Source organism: Canis lupus, chromosome 5 (genome assembly GCF_003254725.2).
Source record: "Canis lupus dingo isolate Sandy chromosome 5, ASM325472v2, whole genome shotgun sequence".
Lineage (NCBI taxonomy): Eukaryota > Metazoa > Chordata > Mammalia > Carnivora > Canidae > Canis > Canis lupus.
In genome coordinates this window covers 60773120-60795869 of record NC_064247.1, presented here as the reverse complement: position 1 = coordinate 60795869, position 22750 = coordinate 60773120, and the positions used below count along the sequence as shown (strand labels likewise).

The 22750-nt window shown below is 38.2% G+C and overlaps 1 protein-coding gene and 1 long non-coding RNA gene across 3 annotated transcripts in view; both read right to left on the bottom strand.

The window, feature by feature from the left end:
• Positions 1–22750, bottom strand: part of CAMTA1 (calmodulin binding transcription activator 1) — an 849138-nt gene that overhangs the window by 768792 nt on the left and 57596 nt on the right.
• Positions 1313–21577, bottom strand: LOC125755148 (uncharacterized). Of its 2 annotated transcripts, none has more exons than XR_007410892.1 (2): positions 21307–21577; positions 1313–1577 (listed from the first exon to the last, which is right to left on the bottom strand). It is a non-coding gene; the product is annotated as an uncharacterized LOC125755148 (long non-coding RNA). The 2 variants fall into 2 exon arrangements; XR_007410891.1 differs by lacking the exon at positions 21307–21577 and adding an exon at positions 20769–21294.

Below are 22750 nucleotides of genomic sequence, written 5' to 3'. Positions count from 1 at the left end.
GCTGTTTCAGCAAGAGGAGCAGAGCACATCCTGTGCAATAAACTCAAGCTGTACACTACTCCTTCAATGGAGGAAGGATAACACATCAGAGGAACAAATAATGGGTGGAATCTGAAAAACATTCCTACACAACTCTGAAAACATTCTCATTAAAAAAACACACACACACACACACAACACCTTAAATGCAAGGCAACAAATAAGTTGCTCACAGCTATTGAGACATTCATTCCATATACTTTCTGTCTTTGTAATAGGATTTGTATTTCTCAGCTCTTGGTATTTTGAGATTCTGTGAAAAGATAGCCAAGGTCAAAGACAGTTTTCCAGGTATGTAAATATAACAGACAAAAACAAGCTAGTACGCCTGAAGAAGTGTTCATGAGAGTTCCAATCTCCAACGAACAGCTCACTACACCTAATTTTAATTTGTGGTTCTAATGAATGACATAAACTTTTATAGGTATCAACAAAGCTCAGAGAGGACTTAAATCCATTTCAGTGCTCATTTAGCAGCTTCAGCTGTGTGCAATTAAAGCATCAGCATTAAATGTTAGAGAATAAAATAATGAGACACTTAAAAAATAATCTGCACTTCAGCAGGCCACACTAAGAAATTTCACATGATTTTCTTTTAAGGAACATGATTTCTTAGGAATATCTGAGCGGTTCAATTCAAGTTTGATTTTTGTTTTTAGACTTTGGTTTGTTTTGATTTTGAAAAAGAATTTTCTGAAAAGCAGAATACAGTTAAAAATGTCTGAACAACAGTCACAAAACAGTATATGTCATAAAGCAATCAGGTATACAGACCAATGCAGCTGACTACCCAGGCTTCAGCAGAGACAAAAGCACATTTCTGACCGTGTTAAAAATGTTGCTTTTTTTTAAGTTATGCCTCAAATAAAGAAATAAATATTAAAGGAGGAAAAATGTACATTCTGAGAAAAAGATAATTTTCTTATCTTCTAGTCCATACATGGAATTAGAGGCTCAACTTTCTGTCTAATAATACGTGAGAATATAAAATGTAATCTGAGGTTGTAGTATGTGGCAGCTAAGACTGCTAAGCTCAAATTGCCACTATTTCTGAAAGAAAGAGGAGGTAATCTGTATAGGAAGGGGTGTGTGCTGATGGGGAGGGGGTGTGTGTGGAAGGAGGTGGTGGTGGCTGGCTGTTGTGCATGTGAGTTATGTGTGATCAGCAAATTAGTCTAGCTATTACAAAACATGAATAGAAAAGGAGATCTACTGTATGGGGAAATGCACTCACTAAACTTAAATTTTAAAAGGATGAAAACACAGATTACACTTTATTTTAAAAACTGAAATGAATTTTAATACAGAAAATGGAGACAGCATTTTGCAAATTTATCGCTCAAAGGGGTATTTCTATTTGAGGAAATCAGCGTGTTACACTTTGAGAGATGAAATGTTACAGCTTGTACACCAAAATTAAAAAATGAAATTAAATTAAAAAATGAAATGGTTACCAAGGTAATGCAGGTCAGGGGATCAAAGGTGAAGGGTCACACATTATTAAAAAGAAATCCAAAAGGACGGCTGCATCATGATCTCTGCAAAACAAAGGAGCTCTAGTAAGTAAAACTAATATCTCCGAGAATTTAAAATCAAGTTCTTGAAAAGAAGACTCCCCTGTAATTGAACACAAGTCATTCCTGATTCTGTGTAGAGGCATTTTTATTTAGGCACAAAACCAAATTTCAATTACCTGTTACCAACAAAATTTTTGTAAAAATTTAACCACACAATCATATTGAAACCCAAAATATCTCCAAATTCTAAGTGACTGAGAAGTACTGACATTTCCACTGGACCCCATACCCTGGTTTCTGGAAATGACAGTGTTTGATAAGTTGCCAATATATCAGAAATCTAATTTGGTCATACTGTGGTGAGTTTTTTTCTTCTCCTCAAGGAATGAGTTCCAAAATTGAGGTTTTGCAAATTTGTTTCATTTGAAGTAGCTGCATAAAATTTCCATTATTGGAACATTTAGTATAACAATGTTCTAGAAGACAGCAATAAAGTGATACATGATAAAATAAACTGTGTAACTCTATCTATTAAGATCTAGTTTCACATTCAACTCTCACTGCACAGGGAAAAAAAGACATTTGAAGCAAAATAACTTGCTAGTTCTACTGGAATTACACCAAATTAAGAGAAGCTTGACAAGAGGAATATCTGACAATGAAAAGTATCTGACACGTTAGGCTTCAATTTCTTGTTATTATTTACTCCTCTTCCTCATTAACAAATTAGAATAGTTTGCTTTAAAAAGGACCAAAAGAACTAAGGTTTTGTTTGGCAACACAAAGCTACCATCTACATCACAACAAACCACACTTAACTTTGCAACAACAAGCATGACAATTAACAGTCACAGCAAATAATTTCCATATTCCTTTTACTACTAAAGGAAGTGAACAGGATCATGATACAGTAATCTTTAGTCTGCTCTCTAAAACCAAACTGAAGCAGGCTGAATTCCCTCATTTCAGGATCCACAGTCCACAGCACTTACTGGACAGCAGGCTCTAACCAGCAGCACAAATGATGGCTCAAGGGTGAGAGGGTAAATGGGAACATAGCTGGCACCAAGGGGAGCAGAAAAGGACCTGGTTTAAGTATCATCCTTCTTCCAGGACCCTATCTGCGTTCCATCCCACAGTACCCAACATCAGAGTTTACCTTGTTAAAATCAAATTCCAAAAATACTTATATATTAAAATATAGACAACTGCCCAAAAGGATTTTATTAGAAGGAACCGCATATTCTTTCTGATGGCTTAGAGCAATCAATAAATAAACAAACTCTATAAAATCAGATTTCTGTTCTCCCGATTAGGTTTTGTTAAAAATAACTTACAGAGCTTCATGCACTAGATACAAGTATGTTAGTGCCTTAAGGCCACGATTCTGAAAACGTGATTTCTTTTTTTAAGTTCCATAGCTACTGAAAAGTAAACTAGCATTTCATTTCTCTGGAATGCTCATCTCACGTAAAGCCTGTCACATATGTATTTGTGGCTGGGAGGCATGCAAGCAATTGGGAACACTACAGGAATCGATAGCCCATCAAAAAAAGGTGCATGTTCTTCTTGCAGTGCTCATGCCCACAGCACTCCAGGTGGTTTGCAGTAGGAGGTAAGGAGCCAGCAGTATAACGTTAGGTGGTTTTACTAAAAGATTTCCTATTAAAGTAAGAAAAACCATATCAACTCAGATCAAGGATCTACGTGGATCCCTTCATTACCAAAATACATGTACTTATTAAATAATTTATTCTTAAAACAATGAGTACTTATAGAGGCTTTTCGAAAGTCTTCCAAATCCCTTCTAAAATTCACCAACTCACAAAAATATGCTAGCCCAAATGCTGTACCAGTTTAAACCCTGCCGAAAGTTGCAGAGACTCCAAACCATTCCAACATCATAGAAGCCCAAGTAGTAAGGAACTGCTCTCACTACAACCAACCAAATTCCCATTGATAATTCCATGGAAATGACTACAATCTAAGTAATAAACACACACAAACAGAATAAACTCTCCAACTAAATACTTTCAAGTTCTGACAAACAGGTGACTCTGAATAAATCTGTACCAATAAAGAACACTTTACATGATTCAAGAAAATCTACAAATAATTTTGCTAACTGGGGTGGAGGAAAAGTGTTAAAGGCCACCAGGAAATAGTACATACCTAATATTCAGGGGTCCTAAAATATAATTTAATGCCTAAAGAGGGCTCAAGGACATGGCTCACCTGGGGAACACCTGAATTCAACTTCAACAACCACACATTGTCACCCAGAGCCCCTTCACTGGGGCAGACATTTGCAACATACATACATTTTCCCACAGAAACAATCTGGTAGTTGTCTACTTAACCTGAAATTTGTTGAAGCGACAGGTTGGCTCTGAATTCTAGAAGCTATGAGGGCTGCATAGCTTTTTTATTATTTCCAAAGGACTGGCCCAAGCTGAAACTTGATGTATACAAAAGATTTTCCTAGCTCTCTTCCTGGGCCCCAGACAGAGTGGCTCAGAAGCCAAATGACCATCTTCAAGTCTCCTCCAGGAGCCCCCCATCTCTCCCCCAGGCCAAGCACTGGTTGACTAAGAATGGACTGAATTTATACATACCAATGCATGTAAAGACTAGGGGGGCTTCCTCAACCAAAAACAAATCCCTCACTGGTATAAATGCCATTTTTACATCAAGGGATACAGAAGGTTCATCTACTGCAAGACAATCCTCTTCCAAAATAATGACTAGTGACTGAATTCAACAAAAAAATGATCAAAAAATTCTAATAACCCCCCAAAACTTTAGGGGCATGACTAACATGCATGCTATCCTCCATCTAAACTGGAGAACTATGCTGCCATAGTGCAGACCATCACAGAAATACACAACCAAGCTTCACTGTCATAAAACCATCAGGTCATCAGAGTTACAGTGAAGAACATTCTTCCAGGGAAATCCTCACCCTTATTAAGCTCTCAACATCTGGACCACTTTTTAGAAGGACATGTTTTCCAACACACCCACTTTGTATTCTAGGTTAATTTGTTTTTGTTTTTGTTTTTTGTCAAGGACCTGCCAGCATTTATAAGCACAGAGAATTGGTTCATTTCTCAACTAAACAGACACATCATTTCTAACGAGGTTAAATCATGACACAAATGCTGCCATTTTTACCTCAAGCATATTACTTACAAAACAAAATACGTGGGAGAACCAAAAAGAAATGAAAAATAAACTGAGAAAATTCAGAGAATCAAAAAGCTAGGAGACAGCCAGAAACAAACATTACAGTAGAATCCTATCTATCTTCCTACTTCTTTACAAAATGTCTAGTTACTCAACGATATGATGCTCAACAGAAACTAATCTCAGCAAGTATATTCAGAGATGAAAAAAGAGAAATGTCCAGACAAAAGTTTATTACAGTGTGAGGCAAAAAAAAAATTTTTACCTATAAATATAAATAAATCACCACCATGTCATTCAATAAAACAGACTAGAATAAAACACACTTGAGCTAAGTATATCCTTCAGTTAAGTGGGTATTATATTCCTATTATACTTTCATGATAGAATTTGTTAGGAATACCATCTATTGAAGAACTAAGTAAATAAAAGCATTTGGTCCTCTGTGCCCTTCCGACAACAGTCACCATCTCTACCATTTCTTCAACCTCTCTAGAAATAAAACTCTGCCAAGTTTCTCAAAGACAGTCTGTTCTAAGATATTTGTCTATTTTTCAAAACTTTCTATCAATGACAGAGCAACCTACACCTACAATCATCGCATTACTTCCACTAGTCCTCAGAAAGAAAAAAGCTAAAAAATACAGGTTAAATCATAGGCCTTTCTACCTATGATTTTATCCTCACCAATACCATTTTTTCTTTTCCTAACAGCTTCAAAGATTTCACAAAAGGATGAAGAGAATGGAAGGAAGGGACAGGGAAGAGCTCCCAGGAACTTTTCAGAGTGATGGACACGCTCGTTATTGTGGAATGGGGCCGGCCACACAGAGTGTCTATGTACCGTTTATTATATGCCAATTATACTTCAACAAAGCCACTTCAGAATGAAGAGGGATGCAAGACAGAGGTCTTGCCCTCGCCTGCACCGTTTGAGCCATGCGGCCACCACGCTGTGGTCCCCACACAGAGAAAGTACAGAGCCATGGGGAAGTGCGGGACAGACGCTGTTGCTGAGCCACTGAACCCCAACACTGGAACCACATTTTCTAAATTGAAAATCAGGGCACTCTGACGTAGTTTCTCTGAGACTACAAAAATCAGTTTCACACATACTCCTAGCTTTGCAAATGTTATGTAAATTCATGAAATAGTCTCACATTTTTCCATCAGATTTGAAATGTGTATTATGTCAACTTGTCGTAGCCAAGACCCATTTCTTTCTGGTACTATCCCACAAGGGAAAAATAATAATACAATATGTGCCAAATTCCCCCAAATATAAATTTGTAAGAAATAAAACAAAAGGGAAACAGATTCCTCCACTGTATGTTTTACTTGTACATTACTTGTTTCTAAGCTAAGTGTGCATGCCCATACTTTAACTGTTCTGTGGCTTTCTGCACGATAGTAAGGATCTTTAAGACTCCTACCTTTCCCATCTCCTCTATTCACTGATTCTCAAACTTCAAGCTGAATAAGAAAGAACCCCCTATTTAAATCAAGTCATTTATACAAATTGTTTCCCAAGTCCTGTCACTAAAAGATTACAATTTAGTATATCAAAAGAGGAATTAAAGACTGTAGTTTTGGTAAAACCACTAGGTGAGTCTAACCACAAGAGTCACAATCCTCACTGTAAAAAAAAAAAAAAAAAAAAAAGTGCCCAGGTAGGTCTAACCCCACCTTCCCATCTCCCCACACACACCCTGCCTCCTGCTGGCATGGGGTCACAGATGTCAAAGCAGCCAAAGTATAAAGTTAAGGAACAAATTCCAGCTGATAGAAGCTTCAGGCAGTCCTCCCTCCCAATACTATTCACATTTTTTAAATGCCAATTGATCCCTAAAAAGTCTTTAAAACCCAAAAGAATGAAGCTGCACTGGAAGGTCAGTGGCTTCACAAGACACAGGGAGTCCTTCCTGGGCTCTGAAATCAGGTCATGAGGTTCTGGCTTCCAGTAACTGTTCTACCGCTTACTACTTCCATGACCTTGGACAAATTATTTAATTTTTTATCTGAGTCTCACTCTCTTCATTTACAACATGAAGATAATGACAGCCCTACTTCATAGGGCTGCTGTGAGAATTTATGACAGTAAGTAATATCAACTCCTTGGCATAATGCTTAGGACCTAAAAAGCAATCAACATTAGCCGTGTAACTGTAATGATTATGATACTGATCATCTTATATTCTTTTTCTTATCTCATTCTTTCCAAGACTTACAAGAGAGAGAGATAATGTTATCCCTATTTTTGCAGATGGGCAAAGGTTAAGTTCAAGACATAAATCTCAAAAATGGCAGAGCTGGAATTCAAACTACCTCTGTCCAGATTTGCCCGCTACTCTCTGACTTAGTGCTAGAGGGAACAGAAGGTGTCCCACAGGGGATCCCTGGGTGGCTCGGCAGTTTAGCGCCTGCCTTCAGCCCAGGGTGTGATCCTGGAGTCCTGGTATCGAGTCCCACATCGGGCTCCCTGCATGGAGCCTGCTTCTGCCTCTGCCTGTGTCTGTGTCTGTCTGTCTGTCTCTCTCTCTCTCATGAATAAATAATTTTTTTTTTTTAAGTGTCCCATAGGCCCCAAAAGTGTCACACAGGCTCTGTGCACTGCGGCTCCCAACAAGTTTGGATGATGAGGCAATGAATGAGTAGGTAGGTCCTTGAGGTGAATACACACTTCTCGATCCACTGCTATACCCTTCAGAGGACCACACACAATTCATTTACGAGGACACACTACTATCCTACTATCCTAGGATAGGTAGGATTTAAAGCAGTGGAATGGCAGAATTAAGTGTGCAAATATGCAAATAAGTCTTTTCGTATTTGCATGCTTAAAACAAGGAAGATAAACTGGTTTCCATTCTGCAATTCTACCCACTATTTTAAATAAAGGACAAATTATTTTATTCAATAAATATTTATTGAGCATGAAACTCTGGGGCAGGCTCAGTACAAGAGATCCCCGGGGCACACAGTGAAGGGCAAGAGGCCTGAGCCAGGGAGTGAGGATTCCCACACAGGGCCCTGAGCACAGAATGAAAGAGGAATGCAAGACCCTGTGGAAACCCATGCCTGGAGAACCCCTTGGCTCACAAGGGGGCTTAAATTTTTCCCTAAGGAAATACCATACAGGTGCAATCTGAAGGACCACAAGGTGGGTGGTGACCATCTTCTAAGCAGAGCAAGCAGTGACAAGTAAAAGGCAATGTGGCAGGACACACCTGAGAGTAGAGGGACTCAGGGAGGAGGAAGGGCTTGGGGCTAGGGCAAAGGCTGGACAGTGACAGACATACGATCACACAGGCCTCATGGACCAAGTCAGGACAGTATCTTAAGTACAAGGGGAAATCAATCAAAGGACTGAGAAAAGGGGTACTGCAACCCAAGCACATTTGTGAAAGACCACTCTGGAACCTAGGTGAAGACTGCTTGGGAGGGGACCAGAGTACAAGCAGGGACAGCAGCCACGAGATCCCTCAAAGCAATCTGGGCACAGGTTAATTGTGGTTAGACAGCAGTGGTCGCTGTAAAAAGTGATCTGGACAGAAAGGAAGTTTACTTGCAAAAAGAACTAGCAGGTTTGGAGCCAATGCAGAGTAAAAGAAGGAAGAGTCAAAATGGACTCCAAGGGGAAAAGAGTAACTTTACAGTGGAAAAACCTGATTCCCACCACCGCCTCAGTCAGGTGATCAAGGTGAAGGTCATCGGTGAGCAGTCATGTTCACAGCAGGCACCTTTGTATGATGTGATGAGGATGGCAGCATACCCCTGGGGTCTTCCTTCCCAAAACCCATAACCCTGGCCTAGTGATGAGAAAAACAGAAGGACATCATACAAAATACCTGATCTGTCAAGGTTGACAAAAACAAGGCAAGTCTGAGAAGCTGTCACAGTCCAGAGGGGCCTAAGTAGACCTGATGACTAAATGTAATGTGGCATCCTGGGTGGGGTCCTGGAACAGAAAAGGACTTTAGGGGAAAACCAAGGTAATCTGAATAATGGGTGGGGTTTAGTTTATAATAATCCATCAGTATTGGTTGACTGGTTGAGACTAGTGTACCAACTTAATGTTAATAGGGGAAACTGGGTGGGGAGTACACAGAAACTCTGAAATATTCCTGCAACTCTTCTGTAAATCTAAACCTATTCTGATTATAGAAGTTTATTTTAGACTGACCCCCAAGCCTGACTTGAGCACCTGGGAGGTGTCCTTTATTGAGACAAGAGAGACAGAGAGGAAGACAATCAGTTCTATTTCAGACCCTCCAGCAGAGATATCAGGTAGGCAGCTCTGGTGTGGAGCTCAGCTGAGAGCGCTGAGTTCAGAAAAACTGAGGAGCCCTGGATGGGCTGAGACTGTGGAATTGGGCAGGGGGAGGAGGTGGTCATTGCGAGAAAGAATGGAAATCAAGAAGCATAGGCCCTCAGATTCCCAGAAATATCCACATTTAACAGTCACACAGGAAAGACGGTCTAGTTTCAAGCCCTAAGGAAATTCCACCTTTAGATGCTGGGGATAGATCAAAAAGAACAACCAGCAGTAGGGAGAAAAACCACAGGCATACACCATCCCAGAACCAAGGTGAAAGGCGTGGTCAATTTACTTGACTATATCTGAGAAACCAAATCAAGTCCTGAAAAATGCTCCTTACATTAAACAACTCTGAGGTTACTGATGACCTAAGAAATAAGTTTCAGCAGAATACTGGAAGCTACATTCAGACTGGAATATCTGAGTAAGAGGCAAAAAAATGGGAGGAGGGATACAACCCTTCTAAGAAGTCTGGCTCTCAGGTTTGTACACCCATGTTCACAGCAACATGAGTCCCAACACCCAAAGGTGGAAGCAAGGCAGGTGTCTATCAATGCACAGATGGACAAAGTGTGGTGTATACATAATGGAACCTCATTCAGCCTATAAAAAGGAAGGACATTTGGATGCATGCTACAACATGGATGAACCTTGAGAACATTATACTAAGTGAAAAAAGTCAGTCACAAAAGGACAAATAATGCATGATTCCACTTATATGAGGAACTTAGAGCAGCAAAATTCACAGGAACAGTGAGAAGAACAGAGGCTGCCAGGGACCGGCAGGCAGGAGAGAAGAGGAGTTAGTGTTTAATGGGAACAGAGTTTCAGTTTTGCAAGAGGAAAAGAATTCAAGAGATGGATGGTGGTGACAGTTATACAATGATGTGAATGTACTTAATGTCAAAGAACTTTATACTTAAAAATGGCTAAGATGACAAAATTGATGTCATATTTACCACAAATTAAAATAAAAAGAAGGCTGGTTCTGAGAATGTTAAATCCATATGAAGCTATGATGACTTACAGTGAAAACTACTTAAAGCTAGACTACCTTAACCTAGGTCAGCTATTCCCTAATGACACACAGCACATCACACGCAGGTTACAAATGCTGAGCCCCTCAAGTTCTGCAAGGAGCCTACGACACCCAGATCCTTGCCCAGCGGGCTCTGACCTCAAGAGAACTCACCCACTAACCCAGCACACCCTGGAAATACTTCTATATTTGATGTGTGCCAAGATGGGAGGAAAGGTAGAAAGCAACAGCCAGAGAAACAAAGCATAGAGATTATTTTAATTCTATTTTCAGTGGCAAAGAAAAGTTACTTTAATTCATTTTCTTCATCAACCCACAACACCTGCTGCCAAAAGAAAAAAAGAATTGTGACCTCAGCTTACAGAAAATGGTGTCAGCTCAGAGAAGCCAATGAAGTCACACTCCGTTTTTTGAAAGATCTTTAAGACTAGGAGAATAATTTTCATGATACCTTAGACTGATAAAAATTGGATGAGTGTGTAAGGAAAGAACACAAAATGTGGGACTGATGAAGACACACTAAAGAGATAAAAGAAGAGAGCGTATCAGGTAAAAGAACCATGTGTTTGTAGAATTTTAGCACAAGGTAATCAGGCAATACTTTAAATCAGTGTGAAAGAATCAATGATTCAATAATTAGCATGTATTGGGGGGGATGAGTGATTCAATAATTAGCATGTATGGAGGGGATGAAATTAGAGCTCAATCTCACCCTCCCATCTATAAAAACTGTTAATCTGTATTAAACATTTCAGAATAAAAATATGGAACAGATAAGAAAATCTAGGGAGAATCCCGAATAAGGGAGCCTGTCCCAGGCATGCTAACCAGGCCAGAAAGATTCAAAGTCTCAGTGCATGACTCACAGGACAGCCACAGGATGTATAACGAGTTAAGAAAATTAAAAATGAAATATAGGTGACTAGCCAGGGAAAATTATAATCACAATTGTTTACAGAAAAACACACAGAAATCAGAAACACAAAGATGCAGAATCTACTTAAAAAAAAAGGACAGAAGAATGATCAAGACAAGTCAGAAAAGTAACCCACGTGGCCAAAACATGCCAAATCATAGGAATATGCAAAGAAATGCAAATTAACAGAGATACCATTTTTCACCTGAGAGAAGATTTTAAAAACCTAGTGTTGGTTAGGGTTTGGGGAAATGGATACTCTCAGCTACTGAGGATACAAATTGGCACAACCTTTCTAAAAGGCACATGACAAATGTTTCCATTCTCAGATGAGCAACTTGGACCAGTAGGCCTCTCTTGTATGGAAATAACTGGAGAAGTGTGCAACAATATGGGAACAAGAATGTTAAGTGCATCAATTAATATTAATTTGCTGATTACATGAGCAAAATGCTGGGACAATCCATAAGGGATTAATTTAAAATTTGTACAGAACTTCCCTGCTCTGCAATTATGCATAGCCACACCCAGGCATTGGTGTGGGAAGTGACCACAGTAGATGGCGGCACTGGGAAAAGAATGGTCAGGTGAGAGGCATGCATGATTCCTTATGAGTGTCTATATATGTTTACATACATATAGATGTAAACATGCATATATACATACTCATGCACACATGATTTACATATGCATTTTTAAAGCTCAGGGAAAGATATTAATCAAATTTTTGACAATGGTTATCTCCTACAGTGTTCTATTTTAACAAAAGGTTTCAATTTTTGTTGAATTTTTAATCTCTACATTCCTTTGTTAGCATGCTTCTGATGACCATTTTTAATAATAAAATAGATATATCTGTATACTTTTAAAAATATTTTATTTATTTCCAGAGAGTGCTAGCAGAAGGAGGGGGAGAGGGAGACGGGGAAAGAGAATTTTAGCAGGCTCCACGCTGAGCACAGAGCCTGCAGGGCTCAATCTCATGACCCTGAGAGCATGACCTGAGCTGAAATCAAGAGTTGGGAGCTTTAAAAACTACACACCTTGTCTGTATACTTTTATGACGGAAATATAATAAAGTGATTTCTATGGGAGGGGTAGACTACCTATGGCAAAAAGGATGTAGGCAATTTAGTGCGCTCCCCATTCCTCATTCACAGATGAAATCCATCATATATAAGCCAGCTTCCAGCTATGACTGGTCTTAAAACATCTGTATTAAATTCTTTTCAACAAATGAATGCCCTGTACTTATTAGTCAGAAGTTCTATATTCTTGAGCTATGATGTTACATATGGCACTGGAATCCTCAAACAGAAAGCATAAGACTTGACAAATAAAGGGCAATCTTCATGCACACCTAAATTAGAAGGAATTATGTTCTGTCTGTATGATTTCAAGCAAACAAAAAGATCATCATGAGGCTCAACTCAGCAAAGGCTACATGAAAACTCACTGAAGGGTCAGTCCAATTAATGGATCAGAAGAATAACTGCAAGGAGTATAACTTTAAACTCAATATATAACTACTGCTAAACTGTTGAACTCTAACTAAACGGTTTAATTGGTATAAAGCAACCACCCCACATATGCACATCCCCCTCACCAGCACCACCATCTTAAGGCAGTATAATACAGCAAGACAGGTGGTAAAAGAATTTCAATATATAAATCAATATATAATACCAATTTGATTTTAAAATTACTAGAAGCAGTCACCTTTCAATTGCGTAATACCCCAGAGGATAAGTAGATCTGTAAATTATAATTAATAAAATTGAGAAACATACAGTGGACAAAACTAATGCCATGAAACCAAGAATTCAAAATATAATTGAACAGTTAAGTCCTTTAAAAGCAAATATAATTTACAATAGTCCCCCATCATCTGCAAGGAATAGGTTCCACGACCCCCAGTGGATGCCTGAAACCACAGCTAGTACCAAACTCTATATATGGTGTGTTTCTTCCTATACATACATACCTGTGATAAAGCTAAATTTATAAATTAGGAGATTAACAATAATTTAAGAATAGAACAATTATAACAATAAAATGTAATAAAAGTAATGTAAATTTGGCCTTTCTCTCAAAACATCTCATTGTTCTGCATTCACCCCTCTTCTTGCGATGATGTGAAATGATAAAATGCCTACATGAGGACATAAAGTGAGGTCAATGACACAGGCACTGTGACAGTGTTTCTGACCTTCTGACACTTCTGACAATATGTCAGGAGGAGGATCATCTTCTTCCAGACCGCAGGTGACTGTGTGTTAAGTGATACTACAAAAAGCGAACCACAGTTAAGGGGTGATTACCATAATCTGAATTGGGGATACCAGTAATAGTATCCCTACAATATGCAAACCCTCCCTAGAACAGATCTTCATCCAAGACTAATCTTGTTTTGGTCCCTCAGGTGGAGATAATAGATACATTAGTCTCTGGCCCCATGCATGGCACAAAGCTCCCAAAACCTTCACAATTTTCCTAAGTGATAAGATTATCTTTCTTTCAATATTTGGTATTCCACCCTAACCCTGACACAGGGCTCCTAAACCTTATGTATCCCTAAATAATAAGGGCACCTTTTGTTCTCATGAGGCAACTTCATTGGGCTCCTGAAAAGTGGCTAGTCACCAGAAAAAACAAGCTATGATTAGAAGCTTGGGTCTTTCAGCCCCAACCCACTTAACAACCAATCATGAGGAAGCCTCCATAAAACCCCAACAATATGGGGTTCAGAGAGCATGTGGAATGGCAAACACATCTGTACAGGAAAGGTGCTATACCCCACCCCCTCAAGGACACAGACTCTTATACTCGGGACCTCCTAACTCTTGCCCTATGTATCTCCAATCTGGCTGTTCACCTGTATCCTTTTTCATATCCTTTAATAAACTAGTAAACCTAAGTGTTTTCCCGAGTTTTGTGAGCCGCTCTAGCCAATTAAACGAACCGGAGGAGGGGGCTGTAGGAACCTCAGATTTATACCTCATCAGAAGCAGAGGTAAGAACCTGGACTTGCCATTGGCATCTGAAGTGGGGTGGGGGCCGTCTTGTGAGACAGAACTCTACCTGTGATATTTGATGTAATCGCCAGGTACACAGTGTCAGAACTGAATTAAACTGTAGGACACCTAGCTGGTCCTGGAGAGAACAGCTTGGTGGGGAAACGCCCACACACACATCTGGTGTCAGAAATGCTCTGAGTATGGTAGTGGTGTGAGCATCAGGGAGACACAGGTGAACTGAGTTTTCCCACAACTCATTACTTCCCATCCCTGGGAACCTGCATCATTCATACAACATTTACTGAGCATGTACTGTGTGCCAGGCACCTCTCCAGCCTCTGGGATACAGCACTGAATAAAACAAAAAAAAACCTCTGCCCTGGTTATCTCGCATTCTAGTGACATCAAATCCATCTCATCACTTAAAAAACTACATCCCACTGCCTGCCCTACCTCAGCTCTTGTATCTTCCTGTTAACAGGTTCTGGTTTTTTTTCCTTTTACAATACATTTAGCACCTTATTTTGTTTATATTCAGTCTCCTCCTTTGAAATGTAAGCTCCTTGAAGACAGAGTTCTTTTTTTGTTTTATATATTCCAACAGTGTAGAATACTGCCTAGCATAATAAGCCACTCAAATATTTGTTGGGCTAGTAACTGCCTTCTCCTCTCTATGGTCTTTCCCTACCAAGAGAAGTCACTTGCATTCCCCACCTATAAAACGAAACACAATGCTGCCTACTTTATACCGCATCCCAGCCTTCCACTTTATAGCCAAGCTTCTTTCAAGTTGAGAACTGCTGTAGCTTGCAATTCTCCTGCCATGCTCTATCTCATCCTAGCCCCAGCCACACCCTGCTGCTTCTCCCACTTCTGCTTCAGATGTGCCAAAGCTCCTCTTCCCTGTCTAGAACCTCCTCTCTGATCACTAATCTCATCAAGCTAACTCCTTCTCATCCTGTCTCTTCGTCATGAAAATATCGCTTTTAAGAAAGCCTTTCCCTGACTTCCAATCTAAATTAGACCCTAGACCCTCCCCTCTTATAGCAGCCTGTGTTTCTCCTTCATTACCCTTTCAACTCTGTAAATACATCCCCATTCTTATGACTATCTACTTACAGGCTGTAAGTAGAAGGCAAAGGGTGTCCTGATCACCGATACAGATATAGATCTATATATATCTATCCCCAGGGACTAGAGCAGTGCCTGATGAAGGAGCTTCACTGACAGAATGGCTGGTTATCCAACTAGACTATAAACTCTGCAAAAGTAAGTTCAGTGTCTATTTTGTTCACTCAAGTATCTGTAACAAACAAATTTCTGTCTGGCACAGTGTTTAACAACATGTATTAAATAAATGCTGAATGAATACAAACAAGGGGAGACATAATCTTATCTGCTAAGTTAAAAAAAAAAAAAAACCACTGGCACCATCTTGGCATCTTGATCTATAAAGCCTTCTGAATGCTTTCATTTAAGCGTCCAGCTCCTTCCACACGTCGCTTCTCTAGCATCTATCTCCTGCAGCTCACCTAGCACCCACCGAGCTCCTGTAGTGAGTGCAGCAGCTTCTCTGGTCTCCAGAGACTAGCACACAAGAGGCCAGCATTGCCTGGCAGCCAGCAGCTTCCCCCAGAATCACCACCTTGGTGAGTTTGAGAGCAGGGTATCTCTAGTAAGTTCCCCCACAAAAAGCTTTCCTATAATGCACTAAGGAGCAACTTCTGTCAAGTTCCAGAAGGTAGGTTTCCATCAAGCTCTACCAAGCTCCACCAGCACGACACCAACAACCATGTTTCAGCCTTGCCGTAAGCCACAAGGTCTCAGTCCTGGGGGTAGGGGACCTTGTCCTTGGGGGCTGGCTCTCTCTTAACCCTAGAGGTAGCAGCTACTCTGCATAACTGCTACTCTTATCTTATTTAGAGTTATTTCTTATTGGCTAATCTCTCATTACTTCAATTCCCTGTTACAGTTACAATTCTTCATACTAAATTTTTTCTTTCAATTTACTGTTTGGCTCCTCTTTCCTGATTAGATCTAGCCTGGTACAGATTTGGAATTAATTCTATGTTTGTAAGGTAAGGAGTGACTTATTTCCCACATGAGTATCTAATTAACCAAACACCATTCATTGAAAGGACTGTCCTTTCTCTACTATTCAGCAGTGCCTCTTGTGCAATAAATCAAGTGTCCAAATCAGAGTGGGTCTGTGTCTGAACTAGTATGGTCATTGGTCTACTTATCTAAATAGCATTCTTCATTACTACAGCTTGATAAGTCTTGCTATCCAATACAGTAAGCCTGCTCAGTTTGTTGTTCTTCGAAATTATTCTGGCTATTGCTTGCTGTTTACATTTCCTTGTACACTTTAATAAGTTTGTCAAGTTCCACAGAAAAGAAAAGACTATGCTGGCATTTTCACTGACATTATATTTGAGAAGAATCAATGTCTTACAATATTGAGTCTTCTAATCCATGAACATGGTATATCTATTTAGATCTTTAAGTTTTTCAATAACATTTATCATCTTCTGTATAAATGCCTTATATTTCTTTAGATTAATTCTGAAAAATCTGATTATGTTATTGTAAATGATATTTATTACATTTTCTGTTAGTTGTTGGCATATAAAATTGCAATTGCATCCTACGTTATCTTACATCTTGCAATCTTGTTATTAATCATGATTATCTTATAAGGAAAATTTTTTATTTTCTTCATACACAATCAGGTCATCTACAAAATCGGTTTTATTCTATACTTTCTGATTCTTGTACTTTTTGTTTTTCTCATCTTGTTAAACTAAGTAGAACTTCTAGTAAAATAATGATGAGAAATGGTAACCGTGAAAACAACTTATTTCTTCCCCTGTCTCAGAAGGAAGTTTTTCAGCATTTCACCATTAAATACGATGTTTGCTAAAGGACTTTCCTAAGTAATCTATCAAATTAAGGACTGTTACTATTTAGTCATAATGTGTTATGGGATTATTATCCATAATCCATTTTAAATGGTAATTTTTGTATCTATTGACATCATATTACTTTTTTGTTTTACCTTACCAGCTTAGTGATTTACAGTGGTTTTTCAAATAGTTAAGCCTATCTTTCTAAGTCTGATTTCAACCTTTTGAAATTTGTCAAGAATTACTTTGGAGATCAGCAATTTTGATAAACGTTCCATGTTCATATGAAAAAAACATTCAGTCTATAGATACTGGATACAGTGCTCTATTTCATATTTCATTTTATTCTGTATTTCATTTTTTAATCTTTTTAAATTATTTATTTATTTACTCATGAGAGACAGAGAGAGGTGCAGAGACACAGGCAGAGGGAGAAGCAGGCTCCATGCAAGGAGCCCAATGTGGGACTCGATCCCGGCACCCCAGGATCACACCATGGCCAAAGGTAGATGCTCAACTGCTGAGCCACCCAGGTGTCCCCTATATTTCATTCTTATGTTTATTTCAGTTTACTAGTTCTCTGTCCAACTGGTAAACGCAGTAAGATCTCGAGTTTGTTAATTGTGTAACTGACATCTTTTATATTCTGATTTTTATTAGTTAATGAAGTATATTAAAATTTCCCACTATGATTGTGGATTTGTCTATTGTTTATTAGTTTTGTCAATTTTTGACTTGTGTATTTTGAGACTATGTTTTTAGGTACATACAGATATAGAACTGTTGAGTTGACTATTTTTATCATTATGAATGTCTCTCTTTATTCCTGGTAATGCTTCTCTGCCCTAAGTTCTGTTCTATTAATATAGGAACGTAAGTTTCCTTTTGGTTAGTGTTTGAATGATATATCCTCTTCTACCATTTCACTTTATACTTATCCACATCCTTGTAAGCAGCATGAAGTTATAATTCACTTTGTTTTATAAACTAATCTGTCAATCTTTGTATTTTATTTTATTTTTTTTTAATCTTTGTATTTTAAATGAAAAAATGTAGTCCATTTTTATTTCATATAAATACTAATATCATGGTTAAAATCTATCATCTGCTTGCTTCCTACTTTTCCCAAATGTTCTCTGTTCCTTCTTCTGTCTTCCTGCCTCCTTTTGGATTAACCAAATTTTACTTGATGACAAGTCCTTCTTCTCTGTATTTCCTTTTTATTAGTTTGTAGGTATATATTCTTTTACTATTCTTTTAATGAATATCTAGAGATTACAACATGCAACCTGATTTATCAGTCTTAAGTATATTACTATTTTTACCAATTCCTGGACAATGCAAAGACCACAGGATGCTAACTCTGTTTACGTCCCCAGACCTTAAATGCTATTTTAATATACATTTAATTCTTATGTATATTTTAATCCATACAAGACACTATTGTTTTCCTATACATCAATATTCTTCATTTGCATTCACCCTTGCTTTGTTCTTCACTTTTCCTGTACCTTAAAGGTGCAGGATTATTTCCCTTCTGCCTAAAAAAGAATCTCTAATATTACTCCCTTCAGTGCAGGTCTGGTGAGATTACTTCTTTCCATTTTTTGTTGATCTAAAAAGGTGGTATTTTGTCTTTATTTTTGAAAGGTTTTTTGCTGGGTATAGAATTCTAGACTGTCAGTTTAATTCCTTGTTTACATTTTAAAAATATCATCCAATTGTCTTTGGACTTCTGCTTCTTGTTGAAAAATTAGCGGTCAGTCATACTGCTCTACTTTTTTAAGATTTTATGTATTTATTTATTTGAGAGAGAGACAGAGAAAGAGAAAGCATGAGCAAGGGAAGGGGCACAGGAAAGGGGAGGAACAGACTTCCTGCTGAGCAGGGAGCCTGATGTGGGTGGGGCTCAATACCAGAACCCTGGAATCTGACCTGAGCCAAAGGCAGACGCTTAACCAATTAAGCCACCTAGGTGATACCATCCCTTTAAAAAAAAAGAGAGCGCGCACACAAATAAAAGCTGGGACAAGGTGGACAGGGCAGCAGGAAGGGGGTCCAGAGGAAGAGGAAGAAAGAATCTTAAGCAGGCTCTATGCCCAATGTGGAGCCCAATGTGAGGCTTGATTTTATGACCCTGAGATCATGACCTGAGCCTCAATCAAGAGTCAGATGCTTAAATGACTGAGCCACCCAGGCACCCCTATTGCTCTTTTGAATGTAATACATAATTTTTCTCTGGCTACTTTAAAGATTTTCTTGTTATGTTTGGTTTTAAGCAATCGTTATGTTCAGTGAGACTTTATTTGAATTTATGTATCTAGCTTAGGGTCTATAGTATTGCTTGAATCTGTGATTGGATGCTTTTGTCTGTCATAGGCAATTCTAAGTCATTATCTCTCCAAATACTGTTTCTGCACCATTCCTCCTTCCTCTCCTACTAGGATTTTGCTTACACACTCATTAAACAATGAATCTCACATCATACATACATTCTTTTATGTATTTCCCATATATTTTTCTCCACATTTCTCATCATTCTGAATATTTTCTAATTATTGCTACTATTATCTACTGTTAAGACCCTGGATTAAGATCTTAATTTCAATTCAGTTATAATCCTTCAATCTAGAATTTACATTTGGTTCCTTTTCTTTTTCAAAAGTTCCAGTTCCCTAATTCTTAATCTTGTCTTTTATTTCTTTATACATATCACATTTTCTAAAACTTCATTCTCTGGATCCCTGTGAATCTATCCACTTCCACAGTCTGTTGTTTTTCTTGGTTTCAGTCAAACTGTCTTAAATTCTCATCTGTTGAATGAGTGATGAGAATCACTGTACATATCATATACATACATACAATCATTGTAAGTAAATGCTGATATCATTTGAGGCTCTGGGTAATGTTATCTTCTTCCAGAAAGGATTTACATTTATTTCTGTCAAGATCACCTTGATCCAATAAAAAATGAGAGGATCTAAAGTTGGACTTAAGCACTTCTGAGAGACTACTATTGCTAGGATACAGGCCTTTGAGGCTTCTGCTCAAAGCCTAAGAAGTTTTCCAGGGTCCCTCTTCCTTGATCTATAACAAAGTATAATTTTTGTCCCTCCACCCTCCAATCCCTTGAATCCATCAAGATCTCTATTCAGCTTTCCAGCTTCTTGCTTGCCTGCCTCTTCTTAAATTAGCAGATTCCTGTAGGACAGAAGCAGATTCAAATCTGATCTCATATCTATGACCTTCCCTCCTCCCACAGATTTTGGCCCTACAAATCTTCACCATCTTCTAGCTCCCCATTACTGTCAACATAAATTTTGGTTTAAATTATGTCCAGCTTTTCTACTTGCAAGAAAGAGGGTCCAACCACTTAGTCAACCATTAACAAAAATTTTCCCCACTCCCATATTTTCTATCTTTGTAGATATAGAACTCTTGTAATTCTCTTCTATCATTTTATCAAAATTTTGGAAGGAAGTAGAGATAAATCCATTTTAATGAGTAACTGCTTAGCCAGAAATCTCCAGTTACTCATTTTATTAATAGATCTTCTATATATTAAGGATATTAAACCATTGTCAAAAATGTGACAAATATTTCTCCCAGTTTGCCATTTACATTTCAATTTTATAGTATATTTAGTACATAGAAATGGTGAATTTATATGCAGTTCAAATTATAGCCTTTCCTATCTAATTTTGGTGCCATTAGAAAACTGATCACTTTATAAATATAAGCCCATATTTTCTTCTAGTATTTTTATTATTTCTCCTTTTTATATTTAATTTTTGGATTTATTTTATATAAAGTATGACATATAGACCTACCTTATATTTTTTTCAATTGGTAAGCCAATTGTCCCAAATCCTTTTAAACAAGTAACCCTTCATTTTCTCCTCTAAATTATACCTTAATCACACAAAAAATTGAAAAATATTTTCTTAATATTTATAGAATTTCTCTTTGCAATTGGCACTGCTGATCCCTCTTGCCCATTCTCCTTACTACTCTGTTCTCGCTTGGTTTCTGTGATCCCCCCAGTTTTCTTCCTCTCCAACTATTCCTTCTGAGTCTCTCTCATAATAAGCTCAATTTCCTTCCTATTCTCCTCATCCTCTCTTACTTTCCAGAGAGGATGGGGAAAACAGTCCTTTTCTCTAACCTCCCTCTTTTCTCATTCTCCCTTCTCTCGTTGGAAAATACCACCTGTAAGATCAGTTTCCTCAAGCTCTCTCCTGAGACCTAGATCTATATCCAATTGCCTTCTAGAATCCCTAAGTATTCCACAGGTGTTTTAAACTCAACTATATAAATCTTAAATTCAAGGTCTTGAAACTTGCTCTTCTTTCTATATTCTATTATTACCTATAGTATCATCATTATTCAAGCCAGAGTCTCAGTATTTCTCTTCTCCTTCACCATTACATCTTAGAGGGAGGCCATGGTAAATCCTGAAGATTCTAAGCTCTCACGCAGGTCAGATCCTTCTCTACTGCCATTGCCTAGAAACAGGTTCTAATTATCTGTTATAGATTCCTCCCCAGATTTCCAGCTTCCCTCCAAACCATTCTCTAAATTGCCCACAGAATGACTGTATAAAATGAAAATATGATCATTTTACTTTTTCTGATTAAAATCTTTCAGTTGATCCCTATTACTTATGAGATAAAAATATAAAACCAGTGTGGCATATAAAGCTTTCTGTGAGCTGGCTGCTACCTAAGTTTAATTTATCCACCTGTCTTCTTAAACTTTAAGCCAGGCATTCTTGATTACCCAAGGAAGTAATTCCTTCTTCCACTCCTTAACACAAGTAGTTTCTTCTTCCTGGAAAGTTTTCTTGCTGATTCTCTTTGCCTAACGAATTCCTAATCATCTTCAAAATACAGCTTGAGTGTCATTTCTTATACAACAGCCACCATTTATATGTCTCAAATTTATCTTGTACATACACACTTCATAATTTCATTATATCCTTTATTGTACCATATTGTAATTACTTTTTTATGTATGTCTTCTGACATGACTGTGATCACCTCTTTCTTCCTTCTGAATGGCTAGGCTTTAGCACAGGGCTTAGGGTCCACAGTAGGTGCTCAAAATGATTACTGGATAAACATATTAACAAACAAAATGCTTAATTAACTGGCTTTACAAATTATCAAAAATGTGTTCCTTGGGCACCTGGGTGGCTTAGTCTTTTAAGTGTCTGACTTCAACTCAAGTCATGATCTCAGCGTCCTGGGATTGAGACCCACGTCTGGCTACCTGCTCACTCTCCTCCACCCCTCTCCCCAACTCATGCTCTCTCCCTTTCTCTCTCAAATAAATAAAACCTTTTTTAAAAAATGCATCTCTTTTTAAAATATTTTTTAGAGTAATCTCTATATCCAACATGGGGCTTGAACTCCTACCCTGAGATCAAGAGTTGCATGCTCCCCCGCCTGAACCAACCAGGTGCCCCAAAATGTATTTCTTACTGGAAAACCAGAGTGACATTTGACTCAAAATAAAACCCTACGAATCTCATTATGTAACAAATGAATCTCTGGACTTTTGCAAATAGTCCAGAGGTACTAGAAGTAACTGTAATGAAGCTCTATATTATAAATTTAACCCATATAGAAATGATGGTTTGGAGGCTCCTGTTAAGGAGTTAAACTGTCTCATTCAAGTACCTTGCTACTTATGTTCTATACCAAAAGAACAGAAAGCTAAAAGTCTCCACAACGACAGCAAAAATTTTTCTAGCCTTTGCACACAAAACGTACAAGATATTCTGTTTTTGAACTTCTGTAAAAACCTTCGC